The sequence below is a fragment of the Grammomys surdaster genome, unplaced genomic scaffold, assembly GCF_004785775.1.
Source record: "Grammomys surdaster isolate TR1022 unplaced genomic scaffold, NIH_TR_1.0 169, whole genome shotgun sequence".
Lineage (NCBI taxonomy): Eukaryota > Metazoa > Chordata > Mammalia > Rodentia > Muridae > Grammomys > Grammomys surdaster.
The window spans coordinates 8,138,124-8,153,113 of record NW_021604617.1 but is presented as its reverse complement, the minus strand read 5'-3'; the positions used below and the strand labels follow the sequence as shown (position 1 = coordinate 8,153,113).

General features: G+C 48.5%; 1 protein-coding gene across 8 annotated transcripts in view; it reads left to right on the top strand.

The window, feature by feature from the left end:
* Positions 1–14,990, top strand: part of Trerf1 (transcriptional regulating factor 1) — a 221,557-nt gene that overhangs the window by 159,491 nt on the left and 47,076 nt on the right. The window lies entirely within an intron of this gene.

Sequence of the window (14,990 nt, the reverse complement as noted above, 5' to 3'; positions counted from 1 at the left end):
TGTGTGTGTGTGTGTGTGTGTGTGTGTGTGTGTGTGTGTGTGTGTGTTTGTGTGGTGTGTCTGTGTGTGTACCTTGAGTGTGGGTTTGTGTGTGTGACTGCTGTGACAGGCTGGCAGAAGGTGTGCCCAATCCCCCGTAGCTGGAGTTAAAGGCAGTTGTGAACTACCTAATGCAGCCACTGGGAACAGAACTCGCGTCCTCTGGAAGAGTATTAAGTGGTCTTAACCAATGAGCCATATCTCCAGCCCCACATCGCCACTGTTTTAATTTAACTGGCATTCTGGGTAACAGAACACAATATTTAAACATGTCGCGCTGACAGGTGTGTTGTCAATACACTACCACAAACCATTCCCCGGGGTGTTGGGAGATGTTGTGTGCTTAGGCGTGAACATTTGGATGGTCGAGGGTGGTTGGGAAGGTCTCTGGTGGACCTCAGTGGAAGCATGCATGTCCTGTCGCAGACAAGCCATGGGCATGAGTAGCCTCTCAGAGAAGGAGTGAAAGTCCACCTCCACTGTACACACTGTCAGATATAGCTCTGTGAGTAGTGGCTTGCCACTGACCCTTCTGAACAGAGTGAATTAGACATTCATTAGATGAGGTGCCAGTCTGAGGAAGGAGGCAGTGGGGGAGGGGGGAACAGTTTAGACCAGTATCCTAAGTGCTATAGGAAAGTGTGCTGGGACCAAGCTTGTTCTCTGGGCTTCCCCACCCCCCACACCCCTCTCTGACCGTGTTCTCTGTGTAGCCCTGGCTGTCCTGGCACTCTGTAGACCAGGCTGGTGTCGAACTCACAGATCCGCCTGCCCCTGCCTCCCAAGTGCTGAGATTAAAGGTGTGCACCCCTACACCCATTCTAGGCATTCTTTTTAATTAATGTATGTGTCTCGGGGAATGGAGGTCAGAGGACGATGTTCAGAAGCTGATTCTCTTTGCACTGAGTCCCAGAGTTGAGCTCAGCTACCTGATGGCGGCAGGCATCTTTACTCACTGCCATCTCTTCTCATGGCCTGCCCGTCTTTGACACTGTTGTGGAGGCCTCGCACTTCCTGTCCAGCCGCCTCTGAGACGGAGCCCACCATAAGTATCAAAATGAACTTGGGTTTTGAGGCTTCATCCATGTGAACCCCTCCCCACACCTCCTTTTATTACCAAGTCCTGACAGGTTCCCTGCATGTCCCTCTGTCATTCCCTCAACAGTATTTTTTGTTTTGTTTTGTTTTGTTTTGTTTTGTTTTGTTTTTTGAGACAGGGTTTCTCTGTCTGGCATACGTAAGAAAACAATGTCACGTGGCACCGTTCAGTCAGCTAGCTTTTCCATAGCCTGTGAAAGCTGACAAGTCACCACGGCACACAGCAGTCAATATTGTCTTTACCAGCCTCTGTGTAGCTGCGGGGCAACAGACTTTCTCCATAGCTTGCTGGTACCTCACAAACAGAGCAACCACGCACCCAACCATGACATCCACTCACAAAGGCCAGCCTGGGCTACACAGCCCAACCCTGTGCCAGAAGTAGTAAACAGCAGATATGGTGGTTCTCTCCTGTAATCCCAGCCATCAGAAGGTAGAGGCAGGTGGACAGGAAATTCATAGCTGACCTCCTCTACTTACTGAGTTCATGGCTAACCTGGGCTATAGGAGTTGCTACTGAAAGCAAGCAAAACTCTTTTTAAAAGGTGAACGCCGTTACACCAGCTTTGATCTCTCTCTTCTCATGGTTGTAGACCCGAGGGAACTCACAGGGGTGCCTAACAGGTTGTGTCTCAGAATGATAATCTTGGGGAGCCATCAGGGTTATCGAGGTAGTAAAACACCTCGGTGTCCTGGGAGGGCCTTAGCATTGTGCCAGGCAATGGGTCAGTGTCTGGGGACAGATTAGATATCATTCTTGTCCCCGTTTGCCAGTGGATCCAGATCATGGACACACTAGTGATTCTGTTGCTATTCTGACTACCCCCTCCTCTTTTGACTGCCCCCCCACCCTCACCCCCACAACTGACCTACACAAGGTACTGGGTATACCCCAGGATGCCAAGGGCTCCCTCACAGCCATCCTAAGCTAAATTCTGGGCATCTGCTCTCTGACGATATCTGCTCTCACACGGGGTTATGTTGGACAAACTTGGCGATTGTGTTCCACAAACATTGGGTGAGTCAGCTTTGAGACAAACCCGCTTGTGGTGCTGTGGAACAGGGAGGGAGAGATGTCAAAACGGAAGCATTGCAACGCAGTTTTGCTCCCCTGGAACTTAAAAGCTAGAATTGGTTAAAAAAAAAATGGCCACCTTTCCCACAGCACGGGGCGCCTGTATAGCCTACACCACAGCCAGTGAGGGTTCAGGTCTTTCTCCCCACCCATCACTGTTCTCAGTGGGCAGCTCACTTCAGCCTCTGGTCCTCTAGCAGCAAGAGATCATCTTTTGACAAGAGATTTGGACAGGGAGATAACGGGGCAGGGACAGACAGGATGACTGTCTTGAGCGACTCCAGACAAGCTCAAGGGGGCATCTCAGGCATGAAAGGAAGGATTACCAGAGGGAGGGGCAGTAAGCTCAGAAAGGACAAGATGCCCTCTACATTCCTGAGACCCCTCCCCTGCAGACCTGGACAGCCAGTCTTGTGATTCCTTCTGCTGTCCACACAGAACTCACCACGCTGGGCTTCCGGGTCGGCTTTATTCTGCAGCCCGGGCTCTTTAACGAGATCATTGTCATGGTCGCTTTTCTCGATGTTTTGACTCAGGGTCTGGAGGGATGCAGTCCACCATGGTGGGGAAAGTCTAGGAAGGACTAAGTCTTCTATCCAAAAGGTCCATCCTTCCCCAAAACAGCACCCCGGCCAGGTGCCAGGTGTCCGAACACGTGAACCTGTGGGAGCCTATCACATCCAATCTATAACTGGTAAATTGCAACCCGCAGTCTCTCTTAATCATGACAAGCTATGATTTGCAACACGTTTAGAATAAGGTCTTCCTGGTCCCATGACTTGGTCCTGCCCCCACCCAGTTCATTCCTTCATCTCTCTATACCTTGAGTTCCCCCCATCCTCCAGCAGCTGCTCAGAGGCCCCAAGAGCCTGCACAGAGTGTCCCCGTGCATGAGCTCCTCCAGGATCCTCACACTAGAACTTCTTTTGTTGACCGTGTTTGCAGGGCCTCCCCTGCCACAAGGAAGGACAAAGGAGAGGTCACCAGGGGCAATTGTGTAACTGAGTCAAATCTCAGAGCTTTGTCCTGAGTTCCAAGGCCTTCTGTCCAGATCCATTGAGGCCTTAACTCCAGTAGAGTACCTAGAATCCTGGGACCCAAAGGTTTGCAGGACACACGCTCTCCTTGGGTATATGGCTAGCACAAGGATGGTGCCAGCCGCATCCTTCTGTATGGGTCCCTGCAGAGGAAGCTGGGCTGTGGGGTTGACCTTCTGGAGCTTTCTTGACTTCTTGAGCCACGTCCCAGGATGTCTGGTGTGGGAATTACATCATAGAAACGGAGCCGTTGAGAACTTAACTTGTGTTTTCTTAGTTTAATAATTTACTCTGAGACTGTAAGTGGGCCTCATTCCCCATTCCTTCCCCTCGATCTTAATCCTCCATAGTCCCTGAGGCCTTGGTGGAACAGCTAGGTGTATGTCTCCTCTCTTCTTTCCACCTCACCCTGCACACGGCAGCCACTGGAATGGGGATCATTGTTCTGGCCGAGGGCCCAGAGCTGATTCAGAAGGTCTTGTGCCTCAAGGACAGTAGCAGATATTTCCTGAGAGCCCTGGCTCCACCCCACTCTTCCCTCTAGAGATTCTACCTGGGTCCCTAACAGCAAGGACCTACCCACTGCCCCACCCCCCAGCTAGAATAACTTTACTCTCCCAGGAGATTAGAGGCCTATACTGTGGCCTCTACCCTGAAAGATCGGGATTGCCAGGGAGGCCCCTCTTGCGGAGGGACACCTCCTCCTTGTGTGCTTTCCTGGGGGGGCTTCTGTAAGCATCCAAACCTACAGACTGCAGGGTCAAAGGCACAGCTGTCATAGCAGAGTGTCTGCTGGGTCCCAGATGGGTTTGTGTGAAACAATGTGGAGAGCAGAGAAGATATCAGCCTCCGAACCATCCGGTCTCCAGCCCGTCTGACTGTGAGCCTCGCAAGACCTGTTCTCTCCTGAAACAAAGCGTTGCCTGTTGGTTCCGTACCTTTGCCCCCTAAGCAGCTGTCAGCTTCAGGCTGTGACTACAAACACCAACTCACTGTAGAACACGAATTTTAGTTTCCACGGGTCAATATGGATTTTATTCGTGCTCCTTTTAAGAAACCTTTACATCAATTATTTGTAGAAACTATATGTAGAAATAGTGGTTGCCGTCCAGAGAGACCACATAGGGTCAGAGAGTCTCTGGAACAAACCCCAGGGCTCCAAGCTCTACCTCAGTACCACTTGAGCTACCTCAGATCCCCTCGGTGCCCGTGGCCCTAATCAGCCTACCTGGTACTGGGCAAGTGCAGAAGTGTGAGACCTGTGAACACATGGAGGTCAGGGTCCGACCTTGGGCGTCTGTGACTCCAAGTATATTTTTGAGACAGGGTCTCCCTCTGAGCCTGGGTCTCACTGTTTCAACTAGACTAGTTTGTCAGTAAGCCCCAGGGATATTCCGCTCTCTTACCCCCCACCTCAGCATCGGGGTAGCCGTCCTGAGCCACCAGAGAGAGCTTTTATGTGAGTGCTAGGGATCCCAGCTCAGGCCTTCATAGTTGAACAGTAAGTGCTTCCCCACTGAGTGTCTCTCTAACCCATTGGTTTGAGATTTGATAAAAAGAGTTCATTTCCTCCTGGCTAGCCTTGAACCTAATGTATAGCCAAAGCTGGCCTCAAACTCTTGATCTCTATGCCTCTGTCTTCCAAGTACTAGGAATATAGACATACTTCAGTACAGTTAGCAAGTGTCAACGACCCTTATAAGGGGGTATCCAGAGGAAGAATTGCTTTGACAGTGAAGACCAGGAGTCTCCACACCCAAAAAGAGCCAGAAAGCAGCACCCAGTCTGTCTGCTTTTCAGGTTCCCAGGCTGAGGGTCAGGCTCCTGGCTAATTCCTGGGGCTTCAGAGGGACAATGATGTCACTGCATAGAGGGTGGCGAAATCAATGTGTCTCAGAGCCACTAGGAAATCCTCCAGTGGCTGAGAGTGAGGCTCAAACCCTGGGAGAAGAGGAGCAGGGTCAGGAAGGAAGACACTCATGCCAGATTTTTGTGTGCTGGGAAGATTTAGACACTAACCACCACCGTTATTGGCAGTTCATCTCTATAATCGGGTTACTGGATTGTAAAATGCCCTCCAGCACTATTTAAGAGACCAATCAGAAAGCATTTAGGACAGTGACATCCACTGCTCAAAAGGGGAGCAGGAGCCCACGCTGTAGCTGCTGCCTCCTGAAGGGAGGGGAGGGAATGCCAGAGGGATCTGAGTTAAGCATCCTTGAAAGCCAGCAGGAAGATTTGCCTAAAGCATAAGCCAACGACTTTGGGGAGCCGTATAGTCTCTAAACGGTGGCCTGGCTGGAACAGGGAAAGGCCTCCTGGATTTTCTTCCTCAAACAATAGGTGGTGGTTTGGCAGGAACGGGTGCTAGCCCTTCTGAGTTGTTAGCAAACAAGTTCTACAGAGACTTCAGCCAAAGTCAACTTCCTCCCTACTTGTGCCTGTATCTGTCTCTCTGGTTCAAATGCTGCCCCCAAGACAGGTGTCCTCCTCACAGATTGCACCCCTATCTTCTCGTGCCCCAAACTGGGGGGTCAGGGAGGACTTTAATGCTGGAGTCGAGGGCCAGACCGTGGCAGGGTCGCCGCATCTATCCGTGTGCAGTTAGCTAAGGAGCTGTATGTGTGTGCACATGTGTGCATGCATGAATATGGCAGCCAGAGAACAACACTACACACCCTGCCCTATGGCTCTCCATTTCATTCCTTTGAGATAGGGTTTCTCCCTGAGCCAGGAGCATGGCTGGCAAGCCATCATGTTCTCCTTTCTCCACCCCTATACATGGTATTATACATGTCGTCACAGCAGCATTTTACGTGGATGCTGGGATCTGAACTCAAGACCTCATCCCCGTACAGACAAGTCCTCTTACCCACTGAGCCATCTCTTCAGCCCCGTAAGGAGGCTTTTTAATAGAAAACAGAGTATAATAAGAAAGTTTGGGAAGGGAGGATGGATGGATAGCTGGAGCTGTATCTCAGTTGGTGAGGTGCTTGTCTGGTGTACACTTCCATGGTCTGTACCACAGAAATGGGGCATGATGCTGTAATCCCAGGGTTCAGGAAGTGAAGTTTGAGGTCACCTTCTGCTATAGTCCCTGTCTTATATAAAAAGAAGCTGCCAGGCACAGCTTTAATGCCAGCACTCAGGAGGTAGATGCAAGCAGATCTCTGTGAGTTCAAGGCCAACCTGGTCTACGTCTCAAGTTTGAGGGCAGCCAGGCCCAATAGAGATTCTATCTCAGTAAAGCTTTTCTTTGCCATAAGAAAATTAGAGGAGAGTTCAGTTCCCCTCATGAGACCAGCAGCCTTGACTTGGCTGTTAGACCATGCTGGCACCCACCCAGTCAGCACAGTTATAACAGACCGCATAGTACCCGGACCACAGTGCTGGTCCTCTCTGTGTGTGCCAGTTCCTATGAGGCTCTGCAGAGCCTTGCTCTGATCTAGACCACTCCATGAATCCAGTGTGTTGGGGCCCTAGACGTGTTTCTCGGCCCATGTCAGAGGCCTGAATTGACCCACAGCAGGTGTGGCTACTTGCTTGCCTCAGTATTTAATTTCTGAAAGTGTTCACTGAGCATGTGTGAGGACCCAGTCACAGGGACACAAGATGCCACCTGGTGACTGGCACAGGAGCCATCGATTATCTGTCCCAGAGTCTTGTGGCAAGAATGACAGGCTCACCCCTGTAGGGGAGTGTGGAGGAGGAGCTGAGTTCTGAGGGGTCATTTATTTATCTGACTCATTCTGGAGTGCCTGAGTCTCATTTCTAGTAGGGAACTGAGTGAATAAATGTGAAGGCAGTGGTGTCTCTGGTGTGTTCGAAACACTTCTGGTGCCAATTACCCAGGACGCTATGCACACCATGGGCAAAGCTGTTACCTTGTTAGGAAAATGATAAAGCAACAAAAGCAATGCAGGGGACAACATTAAGAGTAATTAAACAAGATAACGAATAAGGTGACATCCTCATCCTCGGCACGTCAGCAGCACCACACACTGACAAGCCAGTGTGATCAATGGCTTCTGGGTGTTTCAATGATGTGTGGAAAGTGGCAGGCACTTTGGCAAGATGCTGACTGAGGGCCTAACACGTTACCGTTTGTGTTAGCGGGACTATAGGCAGCTGTCCTCAGGAGGTGTAAGAGCCTGCTTGTTCCAGGAAGGGTACGAGCAGCTGGGGTCAGGCAGGAGGGGCTCCTCGGGCTCCTCATAAACTCTCTCTTTCTGAACTTTTGCTATGGATTGTCACTTTAGTTTTCAAGTATTCATTTGGGATCTTTTGTACATTTCTGTATGTTGCTTTTCACCCTTTAGTTTTGAACCACGTGTGAATAGACATTCAGACAAATATACAAATTATATGCAAAATGACTGGCATGTGGTGTCGCCACGACCTCCCTGTGCTGTATGGGGAAGACATTGTCCTCTCTTAGTGGAACAAATCGTTCATGGTAGTTGTTCCAGTCTCAGAGGGCACATGTCTGGGTCTTGGTTTCTCCATCCGTGTTACATTGATCCCTAAGACTGTGTGTGATCTTCAGCTTGGGCATATGGGAGACACCCCAGGAAAGCTCAGGAAGACACAGACTGGCTGTCACCACGGAAAGTGGAGGCAAAGGGTAAGGAGTTTGTCTTAAGACAAGCTTCCCATTTTTCAACGTTTTATTGCTGTGAAGAGACGCCATAACCAGTGCAACTCTATAAAGGACAACATTTAATTGAGGCTGGCTTACGGGAGAGGTTCAGTCCAGTATCATCAAGATGGCGTCCAGACAGGCATAGCACTGGAAGAGCTGAGAGTTCTACATATTGTTCTGAAGGCAAACAGGAGAAGACTGGCGACCTCAGGCAGCTAAGAGGAAGCTCTCTTCCACAGTGCTAAGCATAGGAGAAGAACTCCAAAGCCCACCCCCATCGTAACACACTTCCTCCAACAAAGCCACACCTTCTAACAGTACCACTCCCTGTGGGCCAAGCATGTTCAAACCACAATAGAGTTCAAGATCCTTAGCTACATAGCATGTCTAGGACCAGCCTGAGCTACCTGTTACTCTGACAACATAAAGAATGTAGACAGCGAGGGCCTGCCCGAAGCTTCTGAGCTTTGGGTCTGTGTGTAGGGAGAGCATAGCTGGTGCTGATGCTGCTGGTATCCCTGGAGCTGAGAACTCACTAGAGGTCTACCAAGGGCCCGTGCTCATGAACAAGCTACAGTCCTGCTCTAGGTATACTAAGAGCCATCCTTCTCTCTTCAGTGCTTAGGAAGGACTTCACACAGCAACAGGAGTGACACGATCCAGCTCTCATCCCATGCAGAATGTGTGGTGGGTGACACAGGCCTGGGCGTTTGCCTGCATGCATGTATGTGTACCGTGTGTGCCTGGTTCCCCAAGAGGCTAGACTGAGGATATTGGATCCCCCTGGAACTGGAGTTACAGTTGTGTGCCGCCATGTGGGTGCTATGAACAGGTCCTGTGCCAAACCAGACAGTGCTCTTAGCCAATCAGTACTTTTTCTTTTTTTTGAGTTGCATTTTATTTATTAATTTGCTTGTGCATGCGAGCTCCTGCAGGAGTCAGAACAGCTTGGAGACTCAGTTCTCTCTCTACCATGCTGGTCCCAGGATTGAACACAGGTTGGCAGGCTTGGCGGCAAGCCCCTTTACCCTCTGAGCCATTTCACCTGCCCTACTGGGAGAGTTACTGATGAGGATATGGTATCTTAGGGTGGACCCCTCAGCTGGTTCCATGGTATCATTCATGATGTTTCCTTCTCTGGAACATTCTTCTGGTCCTCTTCTCCACTTTATGTCCTGTTTGTCCATAGAGAGATCTGTCTGTTGTAACATCTGTTCAACCCCTCCTGTCTCCGGGAGGCCGGATTACATGGTTTCTCTTGTTCATTGGCACAGTTTAAAATAGGAGGATGGTTTTCTGTGGATAAACATGAAAGGGTCTGAGGTAGACTATGCAGGTGGGGGTGGGGCGAGCTGTCTTAGAAAGGGTCAAGCTGAGCTAAGATTTCAGAGATAACAAAGAATGGGCCATAGAAAGGAGGAGAGAGAAGAGTTTTCTGGTTGTGAGTAGTGTGTGCAAAGGCCCTGTGGAGACGGCGTGGAAGTGCGGACAGGCTGTGCGGAGCCTGGCGGCCTTGTTAGCAGTTGTGATTTTTAACTAGGAACATAAAGACATCTGTTTACGTTGTGGGATGGGGAGATGGACCGGTTACATTTTTAAAGTCCTTTCTGCCGCTGTCTAGATGACAGACCAGAATGGAATTGGAGCTCAGGAGGTCAGGGGTCCACAGGCAAATTGCAGACTGCTGGAATAGTCGGGAAAACAGGTACTGTGTCTTACCCGGGGTGACAGGGGCGAAACCAGAGAAATGAGCATGGAACTAAGAAAGTGTTGAGGGGTGACAGACATGGTGAAGGGCTTGCTCTACAAGCTTGATGACTTGAGTTCTATCCCCCGAGTACTCGCAAAGATAGAAGAAACACTCCACAAAGTTGTCCTCCAGTCTCCACACGGACACAGTGGCATCATCACACCACACACACACGGACACGCACACGCTCGAGCACGTATCACATACCATAAATTAAAATTTTAATTTTAATTATATGTGTATCTATGTGTGAGTATGTGGGCGTGATGAATGCAGGGCCCGTGGAAGCCAGAGGCATCCGATATCCGATGCCGCTGAGGCTGTAGATGCAGGTGACTGGGAACCGCCTACCGCGAGCGCTGAGAACAGGCTGTGGGTCTTTTGTAAGAGGTGTAACCACTCTTAACCGTTGAGCCTTCCTCTCAACACCAAACAAATCATCGTTTAAAGGGAGCGTTAAGAGGAGGCTGGAGATGCGGCTCAGGCCGTAGACTGACTGCTTTTCTTGTATATGTGAGGCCCTGGGTTCGATTCCACAGCACAGCATAAAGCAGTCATGGTGGCACCAGGGTTGGAAGCTCAAGGGCATTATGGGCTACATAAGGAGTTCAAGGCCAACCTGGATTACATGAGACCCTGTCTCAAAAAAAAAAAAAAAATAGTTAGGCAAAGCTTGTGAAGTGTGGCGGTTGGTTAAGGGAAAAAGAGGCAGTATGATGGAAAACCGGTTTGAAGAGAAAACGTAATCAAGGAATTAAGGTCTGGAGAATGGCTCAGGCCTTAACAGCTTGCTGTTCTTCCAGAAGTCCTGAGTTTAGTTCCCAGCACTCACAGTAACTGAGCAGCTCACAGGTGCCTGTACTCCAGCACCAGGGAATGCAGCGCCCTCTTCTGGCCTCTGTAGGAACATACAAAGATGTAGACACTTCAATAACTAATTTTTTTTTTTTTAAAGAAATACTAGAACCTTAGGTATATTTGGGGTTGGAGTCAGGCTGGACTCCCTAGGAATGTGTAGCTTGAATTCAGAACTGAAAGTGACCCGGTACATTGACATGATGGAGAGGGGCTGAGGAGAGGCATAGCTAGCTCTTCATATGGGGCTTGTCTTAGGGTTTTACTGCTGTGAACAGACACCATGACCATGGCACCTCTTATAAAGGACAACGTTTAATAGGTGCTGACTTACAGGTTCAGAGGTTCAGTCCATTATCATCAAGGTGGGAGCATGGCAGCATCCAGGCAGGCATGGTGCAGGAGGAGCTGAGAGTTCTACATCTTCATCTGAAGGCTGCTAGCAGAAGATTGACTTCAGAGCAGCTAGGATGAGGGTCTTAAAGCCCAAGCCCACAGTGGCAAACCTACTCCAACAAGGCCACACCTACTCCAACAGGCCCACACCTCCAAGTAGTGCCACTCCCTAACCTAGGCATACTTAAACCACCACAGGGGGACAGCATGTGCCAAGATCCTGTTGTGGGACAGAAGATATCAGGTTCGATGACAAAGATCCTTGAAAGACTGGCCAATCTGTAATCTGTAACAGATGAGGTTGAGTTGCCTTTAACGTGGCAGGGGTGGACTAAAGTAGGCAGATGTCCAGGAGCTCAGGCCCTGGGAACTGGGCAGGTAGGGCTTCTCTGGGGGAGCTGGAGGGAAAGACAGAGTGTCTCCTGAGACTGAGACACCAGGCTCTGAAGGGCAGAGCATTGCAAGGGCTGTTTCTCCTGTCTCTCCCTCTTCGTGCGTACTCTCATGTGAGTTCAGGCCTTCACCTGAATGCAGCTAGGCCGATGCTTTCTGGTTGGTGCACGTCCATCCTTGGTCAAAGCTGGATTCCTTGATAAAAGGCAGTTTCTGTTTTGAGATGTGTTTCAGTTTCGTTTCTGCTGCCGGGATAAAATACCCTGGCAATAAGTAAGTCATGAGTCCTGGGGAGATGGCTCAGTGGTTAAGAACACCGGCTGTCCTTCTAGAGGACCCTTCTCGATTCCCAGCATCCATAGAGATGTCCACAACCATCTGTATGTAATTCCAATCCCAAGGGATGCAGTACCACCTGCTGGCCCCCACAGGCACCACACACACGGTGCTCAAACATGCATGTAGGGAAAGCATAAAATACACATAAAATAAAAATAAAGGAAAAAAATTGAGCAACTTTGAGAGAAGGGAACTTGGTTTAGTTCACGATTCCAGATCGTAGTCCATCACTGTGGATAAGTCACAGCAGCAGGAGCCTGAGATAGCTCGTCCCATCGCAGCCACAGCCAAGCAGAAGGAAATGAACGCTTATATGCTTGCTTGTTCTGGCATGATTGTGCACCGCTTGATTTCTCTTTGCTTATGCAGTTCAGAAGCCCCGGCTTAAGGAATGATACTGCCCATAGTGGGCTGGCTCTCCCACACCAATTAATTAAGCCAAACCTCTGCAGAGATGCCCACAGCCAACCCAATGTAGGCGGTCCTGTACTGACTCCCTCCTCCCAGGTGACTCTAGGTTGTGTCAAGTTGACAGCTAGAACTAACCGTTGCAGTGGGACTGGGCAAGAAGCACTGGCTGTAAACTCCTAGCCAGCTCCCTATGGTGTGGGCCATCTTTTGAGCAGTGATGGGTGCTGCTTCTGGAACATATCACCCCTGTTCCTAGCACCCTTGTGCAACTTCTGAGAAGTAGTCGGGGACCGCCCCTCATTTTCCACACCGCCTCAAATTCGGGGTCAACTCCAGATGTTTCTGCTCATATAAAAAAAAAATCCTCCCTAAAATCAGTTTGTGAAATTCCTTTGTCTTCGATTTTTTTGAGACAGGATCTTATGGAGCCCAGAATGGCCTTCATCCTCCTGGGATCCTCCTGGCTCTGAGTGCTGGAATTACAGGCATGTGTCACCACGCCCGACTTAGTTTTTGTAAAACTCTTCACCCCCTGGCTCATGTTCACTTTTCCATCTGTGGTTTTTATCGTATTTGCCAGTGTGCTCTCCAGGATATTATAAATATTGATATTTTAAGTGGAACCACGACATCACTTTTAAATCTATCCCATGGAACCTAAACACCCTAACCAGTCAATACCCACCCATTACTCATTTAAAGCACAGACAGACAGACAGACACATACACACACACACACACACACACACACACACACACATACAGACACATGTACTGTGTCTTCCGTTATTCCTTGAAACTTTATATTTCATGTCCCCCAGGAATTCTATATGTAGTATATTTTTAGGTGTAATGCTTTTTCGTTTGAGTTCCCGTCCTATTTGTCTGTAACAATTTTATATAAACTTGACACTGTTCAGCTTCGGAATCATGAAACTGTACTAAACTTTCTTCTGGCTTGAGTTCTGTAATTCTAATAGTGCACAATTGGTCAGACCACAGGTAAATAATAAACAGAAAAAAGTAAAATTATATTGAAAATGTACCTCAGGACAGTGGTACTGAATAACTTTTTAAAAATAAACTCACTGGGCCGCCATGTTGCTCAGTTAATAGTTTGCTTCACCTGCATCCGGCCCTGGGTTTGATCCCCAGCACTGTATAAAGCTGGGGTCCCCATTCCTGCAATCCCAGCGGTTAGGAAATAGAATCGAGAGAGTCAGGAGCTAAAGGTAATCCTCAGCTACACAAGTTCAAGGCCAGCTCGGGCTACATGAAACCGTGGGGAGACAGCTCACTGGTTAAGAGCCATTTCTGTTCTCCATGAAAATTAGCTCAGTTCCCAGCACCCATAGTCAGGGAATGATAACATCCAGTTCCTCCAGCCCCAGGGGATCTGCCACCTTCTGGCCTCCATAAACATATTCATAAACACACATGCAGATATAAAGAAATAATTTAAAAATAATCTAAGAAGATGATGTATTGCTATTGCTAGTATGCAAGCGGAACGGCCTTTTCCATCTATCCAGATATGAGCACAGGAAACCATTGTTCATTCTTGATAGGAAGAACACAGCGTTTTATCTTAAGGAAAAATAAAAACCAGGGAAACCTCAGAACTGGAAAGAAGGTTCCATGATCAAGAGCACTTGCAGGTCTTCCAGGGGATACAGGTTCAGTTCCCAGCACCCACATCAGGTGGCTCAAAAGCATCTGTATCTCCTGCTCCAGGGGACCCAGTGCTCCCTGGCCTCAGCAGGCACTGCACACATATGAACTTACACACTTCACACACACACACACAAATTTAAGAATGAGTGATTAAATCTTTAAAAAAAAAAAAAACCTCGTTGATGTTTAGTGTGTATGGTGCCAGGAATCCAGCCTCATTGTCATTGCAAATGTGACCACTGAGCCGCTCTGTTAAATATACACACTCTTAAAGCAAGATCACTCAGATCTGCTGCTAAATTCTACACCAAGAATCACATCTTGATCCCTCACCCCAAATTGGCATTTGATTCCTTACATTAGAACTTCCTTTTACATTTTATTTCTCTATTAGTGTTTGAGTGTGTTTGGGAATGAGTGTGTATACCATGTCGTTGGCGTCAGGGTCAAAAGACAACTTCCAACAGCTGTAGAACTTTGGGGGCTTGTTTTTTTTTTCTTTTCTTTTTCTTTCTTTCTTTTCTTTCTTTTTTTTGGTGTTGTTTGTTTGTTCGTTTTGTTTGTTTTGTTTTTCAAGACAGGGTTTCTCTGTATAGCCCTGGCTGTCCTGGAACTCACTCTGTAGACCAGGCTGGCTTCGAACTCAGAAATCCGCCTGCCTCTGCCTCCCAAGTGCTGGGATTAAAGGTGTGTGCCACCACCGCCTGGCAAGGGGTTTGTTTTTCAAGATTTATTTTTGTTATATGTGTTCATGTGTTCAAGTACCCTAAGAAGCTAGAAAAGGGTATAAGATCCCCTGGAAATGGGGTTACAGGAGGTTGTGAATGTCCCGACCTGGGTGCTGGGAAGTGAACTCAGGTCTTCTACACGAACAGGAAGTGTTCTTTAGTCACTGAGCCCCCTCTCCAGCCCCAGAGAACTTGCTGAGAAAGGGATTAGAAACAAGAGGGCCAGTGAGATGTCTCAGCAGGAGCTTGCTGTCAAGTTTAGTGATCCAAGTTCGATTCCCAGAACCCACAGGGTGGAAGGAGGGAGCTGGCTTCCACAAGCTGTCCTCTGACTCCCACATGAGCTATGGCACATGAACACTTGAGCACTTGCGTGTGTATGTACACAATAGATAGATAGATAGATAGATAGATAGATAGATAGATAGATAGATAGATAGATAGATAGATAGACAGATGATAGATAGATGATAGATAGATGATAGATAGATAGATGATAGACAGATGATAGATAGATAGATAGATAGATAGATAGATAGATAGATAGATAGAT